This window comes from Cupressus sempervirens, chromosome 4 (assembly GCF_028749045.1).
Source record: "Cupressus sempervirens isolate cs-2001-9-10 chromosome 4, ASM2874904v1, whole genome shotgun sequence".
NCBI lineage: Eukaryota > Viridiplantae > Streptophyta > Pinopsida > Cupressales > Cupressaceae > Cupressus > Cupressus sempervirens.
This window is the reverse complement of record NC_143121.1, coordinates 307,060,965-307,075,585: the sequence shown is the minus strand read 5'-3', so window position 1 is coordinate 307,075,585 and position 14,621 is coordinate 307,060,965.

Below are 14,621 nucleotides of genomic sequence, written 5' to 3'. Positions count from 1 at the left end.
TGAAGAATTAAAAAATTTGTTGAATGCTACAGAGTCAAAGGCCCAGATTTCACATAATGCTAATTTATTTAGCACCATTTGTCAAAACATCAAGAATGATTTGCTAAGTCTTGATACATGTGTCAAGGATCTTCAAAAATGTCAACAAGACAGAAAGGTATTGTACATCAAGTGTACCTTATCTCGTAAGTTGACAAAGGATTTTGACCATAAGATTGAAGGAATGTTGAGTGAGCTAGAATATCTATCAAACAAGGTACACCAACCTTCTAACAAAGTTGATAACTTTGAAGGAAAAGTGGTTAATGTTCATAGTGATATCAGGAAATTGGAACTTCAAAAAGAAATTTTTTTGAAGAGAGTATCATAATTTAGAGAGTCTATTGCTCTATAGATATCTGTTACTAAGATATAGTTGGAGGAGTGTGTCAAATATAAGGACACCTACTCAAACTTCTTATACTTTGATCTTAATTTAGTTAAGATTGTATCATATGCCCTATGTGCAATTCTCACCTTTCCTCAAACAACCAAGGATACATGGATAAAAGGTTTAAATAGTATGTAGACAAGTTTCGATGATTGTAAGAAAATATTAATAGTTTAAGGTAGATGATTACAATTTTTGATAACAGATGGAGAGTTTTTGACATTCTGACCTTTGTTATTGATGTCAAAGGGGGAGAAGATGCATAAGAAAATTATTGATAAGGTAAAAGGGAGAAGTTAAAATTGCAAGTTATGAAATAATATTGAAAGGGGGAGCATATGTAAGATGAATAAGTTGTAAAAAATTATTAATGTAATGTTTTGGACAAGTTTTGGACACTTAGCCAATTTTCCCTATTTTGTTGCCATCAATGCCAAAGGGGAGATTGTTGATAGATAGCTAAAGAAGATATGAAATTTTTTTCATTTATGGTAGAACATGATGTACATACTTGTAGAAAAATTTTAAAATAAAGACACTTAGCTTTTGGTACTCAAAAAATTATCTAACTATGAATTTGGTTTATAGTAGTGTATTGTTTTGTATATAATGTATTACTAATGTCATATTATGATTAACAAAGTTAGATGGAGATAGTATACATGTTTATGATTATTTGTATAACCTCAAACATCAATATAGATTATATGGAAAAGAGATATTCATGTTTTAGCAGTGAAATATAACAATAGACATAAAGGTAAAGGAATTATTTTGTTTACAAAATAATTACTCGACCAATTAGGGCCGACATCCTAGATGTGTACTCTAAGTTGAAAAAGTATATTATGGTGTAATCTAACCTAGCAGAAATTTGTGTATAGTCATGGTATTTATGCAAAGGACATATTTTAAATTCAACTGTGTTGTGTAAGTGTTGTGTTGAGCAATTGTATTGTGATATAGAAAGTTTTGTGACGTGATATATGAAAAGTTATGATAATCTATTTTGTAATCTAAGATCAAGCTAAAGGTCAAAGATTAGTCAAGAAAGAAGTTATAGTAGCTATATAATAGAGGAATAATTACTTGTTTGGGTAGTGAGATCTTCTTGTACTTGGAAGTGCACGTTTGAGTAGTGGGCTCATCTTGCATCTATTGCACTAAAACTCCTAATAGGGATGGAATCTCCTAATAGGGATTCAAAGTCTCCTAACAAGGACTCTCTATACTGAATTTTCTCATTGACTCCTAGCAATATCAATCCTCTAACAAGGAACATATATATCCATATATTATCTACTGGATATCATCTCCAGCAAGGTTTTTCGTTGGCCAGGGTTTCCCTTGTTAACAAAATATGGTCTTATGAGTTATCTTTGTGCATGGTTACTATTACTAATCAGCATTACTTGTTTACTTTCTTATGTATGGTTCAAAGTAATAAATATTATTTAGTTGGTGACTAAAGCTTGTAAATTACTTATTCACCCTCTTCTCCCCTCCTCTAAGTAACTCCTATTTCTAATAGCCATAGCCTAGAAGATCTTATAGCTGGGAATCTATGAAAATAATTGTATGGATTAATAAAGAACTTTGAAGTTCCTTCTCTTCTTGGTGTTTTTCTCTATGCTTGTTTCTTCTATTGTGTTACTTAGTATGTTGATTGAATAGATCTGTGTGCCTCTAGCCCTATATTTTCAATCCCTCTTTGGGTCAGGTGATATCAAAGCTTGAGGTTCATTCTTGAGATTTCATTGTATAGAATCCTCAATCAAATTTGGTTATAGGGTGGAATACATAAGAATTTGAACTATAACTTGTAGAGGGCTATGATCTTGTAGGAACCTGTTTGTAAATATGGTTCAAGGTAAATGAAATTATGATACTTCTATTATGGACATGTTGAGACAAATTGCAACTTGATTACATGTCATGGACACATCCTAGAAGAGATGCGTGCATCTTGATGATGTGAGTGATGATGAAGCAATAGAACCAAACCTTAATCCAGAACTTGACAAAGATTAGGATGAGGAAAGATTTTTGAGAGTATTGTCTAGAGTACATTCAAAGCCTATTACGGAAGTTCTTTGTTATAATGGAAAATTAGAATTGAACACTATGTTGGATTAGATCTCTGATATAGAAAAGCTCTTTGAGTTTGAAGACACTCTTGATAATAGGAAGGTGAATATTGTAGTCACTAGGTTGAAAGGTCATGTCTCACTATGGTAGGATCATTTGCAAATTGATAGAAAGAGAAGAGGAAAAGATAAGATCGAGACCTAGGTGAAAATGGTAAACAAGATGAAGAGCAAGTTACTTCCTATTGATTACCAAGTTAGTTCGTTGAGAAAGACGAGAAATTTGAGACAAAAGAGCATGATTATGAAAGATTATATTGAGGTATCATATAGCTTAAATATTACATTTGGATATGTAGATGATGAGGTTAAGAAAGTTGTAAGGTATCTAAATGGATTGAGATCTATAATTCAAGATGAGATAATTTTTGAGAATATGGAAAGTGTGGAAGAAGCATATCAATATACATTGAAAGTTGAGGTGATCATGAAAAAGAAGCATGGACAAAGACATAGAGGTAGAGATGGTAGACTCCAAAGAGGTGGGGGTAGATCTTAAGAAAAAGGTGGTAGGTCTAACAATTCTATTCAAGATACGGGAAAATCAGAGTTGAAAAGTGATGATAAAGGTAAGACTTAATGAAAAGGTGGTAATTTTTATAGAGGAGGTATTAGCTCTTACCAAAGAAGAGGTACTTCTTATTATAGAGGTGGTTTTCATGGTAATTGTTGAAAATGGGACAAAGAAGGGAACATATCATTTTTTGATGAACAAAAATTTTCCATTAATTAAAATTCAAAGATACATATTCACAAAAAAGGGGTTGGGGGATACAAGTTCACCCCAGACTTCAAAATGCCCAAGGTCAGAGATCAACTATTCATCAAAAAAATATATAAGAAAAAAATGTTATCACTTAGGTTTGCACCCTTGTCTAAGGCCTATCCGAGAGGACAACCTAGTGAAACATGGAAACAACCTCCAAGCTGTGGGACTTAAACTGTGAGTTTGAGTCTTCGGAGAAGGTCAGCTTCCTCTTACTCTCAAGGTGCACCTATCCACTCTTGGAGAGGAAAAGGGAGAAGGAGAGCACAAAAACAAATCTACCTAGTCTAATCTAAGGAGGTGATGCACCAAAATAGAGTGTTCAGACTTCATTTTTGCCCATATATGCACTACAAAACCAAGATAACATTCAAAAGACACACACACCCAGACTTATGTCAGTCAATAACCACATTCAGATTAGGAAACCAAACTAAATAATACAAGGAAAAGGATTTCACTTATATATTATCCAATAGGCCGAAAATAGATATAGTATGCAAGCCACAGATCTCAACAATACACCAATGAGAGTCAAGATAGATGCACATAAACATTGATGGCTGAAGGAGATGATACAGAATGTTATACAGCTCAGAGACAAAGGGAATTTTACATTGCAGACCTGCGAGCAGAAGCATAGAAATCAGAAAAAGAGTCCTCTTTTAGAAAAGATCGCAAAATTTCCTTTATAGTTTAGGCATAACTGAGGATTTTTTGCATTACATTTACTTCTCACCTACTGGCATTAACTTCTCACCTTAAAAATCCAATCAAAGATCTAGTGGCTTGAGTACCAAAAATCTGATATTCCTCTAAGAAAGAGCCTAGAGAAGACAAAACGGTGCCAGCAAACATCCCCTGACATAGTAGATAGATCTATAATGGTGGTAGAATGTCCTTGCACTTTTAATTCACTTCTGAGTCGGTGGCATTGATCACAAGATCGAAATCTTGTAGCAAAAACCTGATTCATTGTTTCTAGCTCATGAATCTGTGAGGTCAAAGCAAGTCAAACAGTTCCTTATGTGCCAATTAGGCCATGCAAGCCAATCATCTCTCTTTATTTTTCCACCTCCTCAAGGTCCCATGCACTGACCATTCCTTACATCAGACTAGGCGCTATGTTGCTATTGATATCTCTAACCGCGGTGGTCACCAACCTAACTGCACCACCTTTCCACCACCTAGCTGCAACCTTAAAACTAACTGCCACGTTTACTATGATGATTGCACCGGCTGCCAGCTATTAACTGTCAACCTAGTCTTCCAGCGAGACATGTGTCAGCAAGACACTATGTCACTATGGTAAAGATCACACAACTTCACCATGGTGACATGGTGCCTTCCATCAATTTTCCTTGATCTAACGGCAAGCAAGATAGATACTGCCCCCTACCCCGCAGTGTATCGATCAATGGGAACTGACCACACGCCAACTATCTGTATTTCCTATGCCTTTGAACTTAGACCCACGAGGACACGTGTTCTCCAAGAACCATTTTGCTAACATAAAACTCGTGCGGCTTATCCATAGCACGATGGTGCCTTCCATTGATCTCTGCAGATCTGACAATGGAGAAGTTAACCTTTTACTGCACTGGCTACGTTGAAGATTTGGTCCCATGCGCTGACTGTATTCTGACCTGGCATACATGGCTATTCCCTATTGGACTAATGAAGCACCACCTTGCTCTAACAAGGCACCAACCTAGAGGGTCCATACTGCTTTAACCTTACTAAGTGGACATGTGGTGCCCAGGCGCTATGTCGCTATGGAAAAATTGAGGGCAACTTCCCATAGCGACATGGTGCCCAAATGATGACATGTCTTCCAATTTGCACGTGTCTTGAAATGATTCACCACCATGGCACCGAAATCCACCAACTGGGTAGATGAGGTACAATGGGACCCATCTGTCTTCAATTCATCATGGTGGAGTTTTTCTATTTGGGCGTTATGTCGCCATCAAAAAACTCATGAGTTTTCCGATGGCGCCATGGTGCCCCACTGGCTTTTCTCATCTTCAACCCACAAACCGACTGCCCATCGTAAAACTTTCTCAGTGATGCAACCTGCCCACTGTGAAACCTTTTCCGGTGACGCAACCTACCCGCTGTGAAACCTTTTTCGTCAAGCACTATGTTGCTATGAAGATTTTCCAGCCAACACACGATAGCGACATAGTGCCCACGGTGCTGTGGAACTTTTTTGACCCACCAAAACATGTTGCTCGACCCGTTGGACCCACTGGACACATGTCATTAGGGTTCCATGTGGCGAACATAAATCTCGTGCAACTTCTGATGGTGAGATAGCGCCAACCGTAGATCTCCCCAGATCTGATGATGGAGAACCTGCAGGCCGTAGAAACCATGTTATAAGGCTTGGCATTAAAATAGTATTATCTTGCGAGTTAGCCATTGGACGAGCTAGACATTTTTTAGAAAAATGAATCTTGGCAGGGCGAACAAATGATAACATTTTTGGCGACTCACAGGGGACATGAGCCTGCTTGATGTATGACCAGTTGCCTATAAAAAAATCCATTGGGTCATAGGATCAAAAAGTATGAATCTGAGAACTGTAAAACCCTAACCCTTTTGTGAGGAGATCAAAACATTGAAAACCCTAGCTCTACAACTACAACTAGAAATAAAAAACAAAACTTCTTCTGCAACCTAAGACACCTTAAAATATGCTACCTCACAAGGAGGCGGCTATGCCCACACACTTCTTGAAAATGAGGAAACAACAAAAAGAAACTAAACTACCTATATACAGGAACTCACCCCAATTTAGAAATAGGGCTTCAGATAGATCCCATTGACTAGAATGGGAAAAATCTCTCCATTGGGTCAGCTTAGCTGGAATGTGTTAGCCTGTTTGCAACTGGCAATCAGATAGGGGCCACTCTATAGTGCGTCAAATTTGGAATGTCTTCCTAGTTTTGCCCTATCTACATCCCACTTTAGAACTAAATCTCCTTCTCTGGAGGTCCTAACCCTAGCCTTCTTATCAAAATTCCTCTTCATCTACCGTTGATGTATCTCTAGGGTTCACATAGCTTTATTTCTCTTTTCTTCTAGTTCAATCAGCTCTGTCATTCTTACTGACATGGCATTATCTTCAATCAATTCCAGTTGATGAGCCAATTCCAAGGATGGGAATTCTAATGAAATTGGGAGTCTAGCCTCCCTACCATATACCAGCACAAAATGTGAATTCCCAACAGATCTCTTGGGTGTTATCCTATCAGCCCACAGAGCAGTTCTTAATTTCTTATGCCAGACCCTTTGATTGTCTTCTATTGTCCTCTTCATGATTTCAATCAAATTCTTGTTGGAAGACTCAGCCAAACCATTACCCTAGGGATAGTAATTTGATGATGTGCTCAGGTAGATATTGTGATTCATTGCCCATGCACAAATCTAGGTTCCAAAAAAAGACTTGGCATTGTCCGAGATGATAGCAGAAGGAGCACCAAACCTAGATACAATTCCATCAAGGAATTCAACAACTGATGGTTCTGTGGCATCCATTAAGGCAACTGCCTCTGTCCATCTAGTGAAATAATCAGTAGTAGCAAAAATCCATTAATGACCTTCACTAGATGGAGGATTAATGGGGCCTATAAAATCCAACCCCCATTGGGTAAAGGGCTGATCCACCTGAATAGGACGAAGGGGGAGAGTTGCAAGCCTCTGTTTGCCTGAGAAGAAAGCACACTTCTCACATTTTCTCACATACCCATACCAATCATGAAACAAGGATGGCCAGTAATAATTGGCCCTCATGATTTTCATGGAAGTTGTTCTTGCAGAGAAATGGCCACCATCAAGGCCATCATGAAGTTCCTTAATCATCCTCTCAGCCTAATCCACTTCAATGCATGTCAGTAGGGTCCCATAAAAATCCTTCCTAAATAGGATACCATCAATTAAAACATAGGGAATGGACTACAGTCTATATTGTCTTCTTTTAGCTCTATCCAATCCCTGAGGGTATCCATCCCTTGATAAGAAGTTCTTCATGTCATTTATCCAGCTCCTTGGACCATTAAGATTTCCTTCCTCCTGCTGCTCTGCTATTACCATAGCAGCCTCTTCATCTGAATCTTGGCCTGATAACATTTCTTTGCATAATCCTCTCCCTCTTACCAGCTTGGTAATCTAAATATAAACATCATACTCCATTACCCTAGTGATCCATCTAGCTCTCTTTTCACTGATATCTTTGCTCAACAGGAAATACCTTACACTGGCATGGCGTACCAAAAAAATGGATCCTATTGTGGGATAAGAGGTGCTTGAATTTCTTCAAGGCTCTGATAACTGCAAGGGCCTGCTTCTCAACAAAGTTGTACTTATCTTCATATTCCTTAAGCCCTTCTCTAAAGAAGGCTATGGGCTTCTCCTCATCCTTGTCATTTTTTTGAGTCAATATAGCAGAGATACTTGACTCACCACCTAGAGTCTAGAGGATGAAATCTTGTTTAAAATTTGGGTTCATGAGAGTAGGGGCTAAGGCTATGGCTTTCTTGATCTCTTCAAAACTCTCCTTCCCTTCCTTGGTCCATGAGAAGACCATACCTTTCTTCAGCATAGCTATAAGAGGTTTCACCATGGTAGCAAGATTAGGAATGAACCTTGTTACAAAATTTATTTTACCAAGGAAACATTGCAGCCCTTTCTTGTGTTTAGGAAGAGGAAGGGAAAGTATTGCCTTTGTTCTTTCTGGATCAATGGTCAGCCCATCCTTAGATACAATGTGTCCCAATAATTTTCCTTGGCTTGTAGCAAAGACACAGTTGGCTGGGTTAAGGGAGACCCCAAACTATTTACATCTTAGAAATACCTGTCTTAGATGATCAAAATGATCTTTTACTTTTTTTGAATATACAGTTATATCATCAAGGTATACTAAGACAAACTTGTCAATTAATTTTTTAAAGGCCATCTCCATTGCCTTCTGAAATGTGGCACCTACATTTGTTAGTCCAAATGGCATCTTGCAATAAGCATAGGTGCCCCATTTAGTAGTAAATGATGTCTTATGCCTGTCAGATTTCTTAACCAACACTTGGTTATAACCAGAAAATCCATCAAGAAAAGAGAACCTCCTTGACCCACTGACTCTGGAAAGGATTTTCTCCATGGAAGGGAGAGGATGGTGATCTTTAAGATAAGTCTGATTTCTCCATTCTTCTTCCTTACAGGGACAAGGTTGGCTACCCATGATGAGTGTTTGATAGGAAATATTATATTAGCCTCTATCAACTTGGATAGTTCTTTTCTCATTAGAGGTTCAATCTTAGGATTCACTAGCCTCTGTTTTTGCCTTACTAGCTTCGCCTTATCAATTAAATCTATGGTATGCTGAAACAAACTAGGGTCAAACCCTTTTAAGTCATCATATGTCCAAGAAAATACATCATTAAATTCTTGACACAAATGAATGTAGTTTTCTTGCTCATTTTTAGAACATACCTTCCCCATATTTAGAAATTTTCCATCAGCAATTGTAACTGGGGCATGATCATCCTTTTCTACAGCTAGGTTCATTCCTTTGCCTCTTGTTTGATCATTAGGATTAAAGGCACTCTCCAAGGTAATGAGACCCTTGGGAAACTTGTTAGAACTGAGATGAATGATCTAATCACCATACTGATCTTGCAGTCTTGACTGGTTCCTATCTGAGAATTTTGCCTCATTCTTCAAGAAACTCACAATTTTCTTATTAGAATCAAACACCTGCCAATGAGTGTTGTTTTCAGGGATGGCATGCCTCACTACCACCTTTATTTGTTGCTTCTTCTTATCCTCAAGATTCCCTGGTACATCATAAGCTGCACCCACTACTGCAAGTCTATCAGCATGTTTATTTTCTTTCCTAGGAATGCTCTGAATATTAAATGCATTGAAGCCCTGAAGAAAACCCCAGATTCTGTGTTTGTAAGACTTGAGCAAGCCATTTTTGGTGATATTGTGGTTTTTGACTTGGTTAACTACCAACTCACTATCCCCATATACTCTCAAGGCTTGAATTCCTCTCTTTTGGGCAAGTATGAGACCTTGAATCAAAGATTCATACTTGGACACATTGTTGGTGCAACTGAATTGGAGCCTAAAGGAGAAGTAGTATTTTATTTGTGCAGGAGAGATCAACATAACACCAGCCCTTGATCCATTTCTATTCCTTGAGCCATCAAAGTACATACTCCATGTTCCATTTATATCATCATTAGTCCCAACAAGATCAGGAACTTGAGCATCTTTCTCTATTATTCAATATGTACTAAGGCTTGTCTCAAGAGTCTCTAACATAGGCTCAAACTAATATGCATTTTCCCACTCATCCAGGAAGAAATCAGGAATCTCCACTATGGAAGTGGCAGGCTCATTTACTATATCATTCTCATCCATCTCTAGAATAGGGCAATTCATGTTGATGGGGTTGGGGGTGTAAGATTCAGTGTGATGAAGCGCTTGAGGTTCTTCTCTTATTGAGGAATTGGCTCCATATCTAGCCTTAAATGACATATATGACCAATTAGTAGATATGAATCCACCAATTTGAGCAATGAAGTCTCTTGAAAGATAGATAGCAAAATAGGGCTTGACTTCAACAAAATATATGTCTTGGATCACAATGCAACCAGGGCATGCATGTAGGGCCATCTCCACATTCTTAACGATACCTATAGTTTTGATAGTACTACCATCTAATTGTAACACATCCCTAACAATGGGCTCATATTTCATTCCTAAAGCATCAGCAACACACCTAGGCATTACTGAGCTACTAGCCCCTGAATCTATCATGCAATTGTGGACTAATTTGCCCCATATAATTAGAGAAACATAGAATGGAGGAGGTCTAACCTTTTTATTTGTCTCCACATCCCTGCTGGTCGTACTAGACTTTTGGCACTCTCCATGGTAGATGGCTGATCCTTGGGTTCAATCTTTTCCAACTCTTGCTGCAACATCCTCTTCTGTATTGGTATGGTAGGAATAGCATCCCACATGGAAATGTTCACATTGGTCTTCTTCATTTGCTCTACCACACTGAATGGTGTATTAGGAACTTTGGTAGAAACTTTGGGAGCTACACTTATAAGAGGTTGAGATGGGGCAACATGAGGATCACTTGCATCTTTCTTTCTAGAATCTTGCCTTTGCTACTGTGAAGTACTTGTTTGTTCATTTGCTGCTTGTAGAGGCCTGCTTAGGAGAAGGAGGGGAAGCATGTTCCATAGCTCTTTTCTTACTTCTTTTGTTATGAGAAACAAAATCCTGGTTTACATTACAATGCTCCCCAATCTGATGATTCAAGAAAGGGCAATCATCATGTCCTTGAATATATGAGGCCTCCTTGTATGATTGCTTTCCTGCAAGTTCTTGGTCAGTCAGGACCAAATAAGATTCTGCCTTCTAGCACATGCAATAGGTATAAGAATAGTTGTAGGAAGGACAGAAATCTTGATCTTGGGCCAAGTTATTTTGAGGGACTATAGCTCTATTCTGATTCAAGCTTGAAGCAAAAGCATGACTATTTTTCCTACCCTAATCAAAAGAGCTATTCCATTGATTAGGAGGTCTACCACCATTTGGAGCTTGATATTGCAATTGGAGAGGCTTGTCACTTTGAGCCTGTTGTCTTTCTAAGGCCACCACTTTGTTACTCATTTTTTGTATTATAGAAAAAACTATCCTCTAATCTCTTCCCTTGGTCCTTCAACTCCCTCCCCTGCTCTTGCAATTTTTTATCCAGGGTCTTCTCTCTTTTATCTATATTTAGCACTAGACCTTGGAGCATTTCTTTGAGTTCATCTATCCCATTTGAGGATGTGGAAGCTTGGGGAACTGGAGCTGGTTGGTGGTTGGGAACATTAGGAAAGAAAGGAATAGGGGGCCTTGGAGCCAACTTTCCTCCTTGTATCAGGATGTTCTCAGCTTTTATGGCTATCTCATCAGCATTGCGCAAGGTATCTCCTCCCATAGTTTGGGTTATAGTGGCAATATCACTATTAAAAGCTCTAAGGTAATGCAAGAAGGCATTACCAGGGGTAGGTTTCACTATAGTAGGTATTCTATCCTATGTCTTCTGAAATCTATAATTAAAATCAGTCATACATTCATGGGGGGCCCTTTTTAAAGTAGTCAGCTGCTCTAAAAGTGATAGATAGTCACTTTTATCCTCAAAATGTTTGCATAACCCTGCTCCTAGTCCATCCCAATCAGTTATAGAACCATGAGCTAAGCCTCTATACCACTGTAATGCTTTTCCTTTTAAAGATTAGGCTAGAAGTCTGACAGCAACATCATCCTCTGTGATACCATGGATATTACAAACATTTGCTACTTCTTGGATATGCTCTAAGGGGGAGATGGAAGTTTCACCAGTAAAATTAGGTATACTTTTTAGTGTAGATACTAGTATATCATGCCTTTGGGCTAACAATAGAGGACTTCCACCATTAAAGGTGGAAAAAGCATGAACTCTTGGTTGTGCCATGTAAACAAGTGTTCTATTGATGAGTGTTGATGGCAATCTAGGTTGAGTTTGAATAGTAGGGGAAGTAGAGATAGAACTTATAGGTATATTAACTGTTATTACACCCCTAACTGGTGATAATGAAGTTCTAGTCCTCCTTCTTCTAGGATTTGAAAGAGAAAGCTCTTGATATTAAAATTTACCTCTAGAAGACACCCTTGTTTTAGCTCTGGGCATCAATCACTGCAACTTTGGCCTGGAACTAGATTTTTTGATGTTCAGAATCACCAAGTACTTTGAAGGATCAGCCTCTTGAAGGCTTGGATACTGAAGCTAGCACTACCTCTTTAGCATTAATCTCTGAAACTCTTTCTTCTTGATACCAGTAGACTTTAAATTTGTTTGAAAAAGTGTCCCACCGGGCATGCCAAAAACTATTGTCACTTAGGTTTGCACCCTTGTCCAAGGCCTATGTGTGAGGACAACCTAGTGAAACATGGAAACAACCTCCAAGCTGTGGGACTTGAACTGTGAGGTTGAGTCTCTAGAGAAGGCCGGCTTCCTCTTACTATCAGGGCACACCTATCTACTCTTGGAGAGGAAAAGGGAGAAGGAGAGCAAAAAAGAAAATCTACCTAGTCTAATCTAAGGAGGTGATGCACCAAAATAGAGTGTTCAGACTTCATTTTTTCCCATATATGCACTACAAAACCAAGATAACATTCAAAAGACACACACACCCAGACTTATGTTAGTCAATAACCACATACAGATCAGGAAACCAAACTGAATAACATAAGGAAAAGGATTTCACTTATATATTATCCAATAGGCCGAAAATAGATACAGTATGCAAGCCACAGATCTCAACAATACAACAGCGAGAGTCAAGACGGATGCACATACACATTGATGGCTGAAGGAGATGATACAGAATGTTATATAGCTTAGAGACAAAGGGAATTTTACACTGCAGACCTACGAGCAGTAGCAGAGAAATCAAAAAAAGAGTCCTCTTTTAGAAAAAATCACAAAATTTCCTTTATAGTTTAGGCATAACTGAGGATTTTTTGCATTACATTTACTTCTCACCTACTGGCATTAACTTCTCACCCTGAAAATCCAATCAAAGATCTGGTGGCTTGAGTACCAAAAATCTTATATTCCTCTAAGAAAGAGCCTAGAAAAGATAGAACGGCACCAAAAAACATCCCCTGATATAGTAGATAGATCTATAATCGTGGTAGAATGTCCTTGTACTTTGCATTCACTTTTGAGTTGGTGGCATTGATCATAGGATAAAAACCTTACGGCAAAAACCCGATTCATTATTTCTGGCTCATGAATCTGCAAGGTCAAAGCAAGTCAAATAGTTCCTTATGTGCCAATTAGGCCATGCAGGCCAATGGTCTCTTTTTATTTTTCCACCTCCTCAAGGTCCCACGCACTGACCATTCCTTACATCAGATTGGGTGCTATGTCGCTATTGATATCTCTAACCACGGTGGTCACCAACCTGACTGCGCCACCTTTCTACCACCTAGCCGCAACCTTAAAACTAACTACCACATTGACTGCGATGACTGTACCGACTGTCAGCCGTTAATCGTCAACCTAGTCTGCCAGCGAGACACGTGTCAGCAAGACGCTATGTCGCTATGGTAAAGATCGCACAACTTCACCATGGTGACATGGCACCTTCCATCGATTTTCCTTGATCTAACGACAAGCAAGATAGATACTGCTCCCTGCCCTGCAGTGTATCAATCAATGAGAACTAGCCATGCACCAACTGTCTTTATTTCTGGCACCTCTGAACCTAGACCAATGAGGACACATGTCCTCCAAGTGCCGTGTCGCTAACTTAAAACTCGTGTGGCTTATCCATAGTGTGATGGTGCCTACCATTCATCTCTGTAGATCTGATGGTGGAGAAGTTAATCTTTTACTGCATTGGCCGCGTCAAAGATTTGGTCCCATGTGCTGACTATATTCTGACCTGGCATATGTGGCTGTTCCCTATTGGACTAACAAAGCACCATCAGGGGGCCATGTCGCAAACATAAATCTCATGCAGCTTCCGATGGCGAGATAGTGCCAACCATAGTTCTCCCCAGATCTGACGATGGAGAACCTGCAGGCTGTAGAAACCATGTTATAAGGCTTGGCATTAAAATAGTATTATCTTGGGAGTTAGCCATTGGACGAGCTGGACATTTTTTAAAAAAATGAATCTTGGCGGGGGGAACAAATGATAACAAAAACATAAAAATTCATGCTTCAAGAGCAGTGCTAGCTGAAGGAGAATCTTTGTCATCAGGAACCCCAGATGTCCTTGGGGTTATCTATTGGCTTAGGAGTAGCCCAACCATTAGATGTAGCAACATCTTTATTAGCATCCTTTTCTTTATCTTCCTCAGCCTTGGGAAGAGAAATAGCTAAATCTAGCTAGGAGAAAGCCCACTTGGGGTCACACTAAGTAGATGGCCAATCCACATAAACAATAGTAGGGGGAGCCACTAGGGAGCAACCTGAGCCCAGCCTCCAAGGAGGTGAGGCCAAGTGGAAATGCCAATGAAAGCCATCACTAGGAGAGCGATGAAAAGGCTATGACTTGGGGGTCTGTCAGTAGTGAGTAGAACTACTCTAGCCCTGTCAATAACCATGAGGAGTATGCTCATGAGATAAAGCATTCAGAGGTACTTGGGAAACCATATAAGGGACATTTCCCATGTGAGAAAGTAGCTCTTATAGGTGAACCACTTCCAGCATGACTTT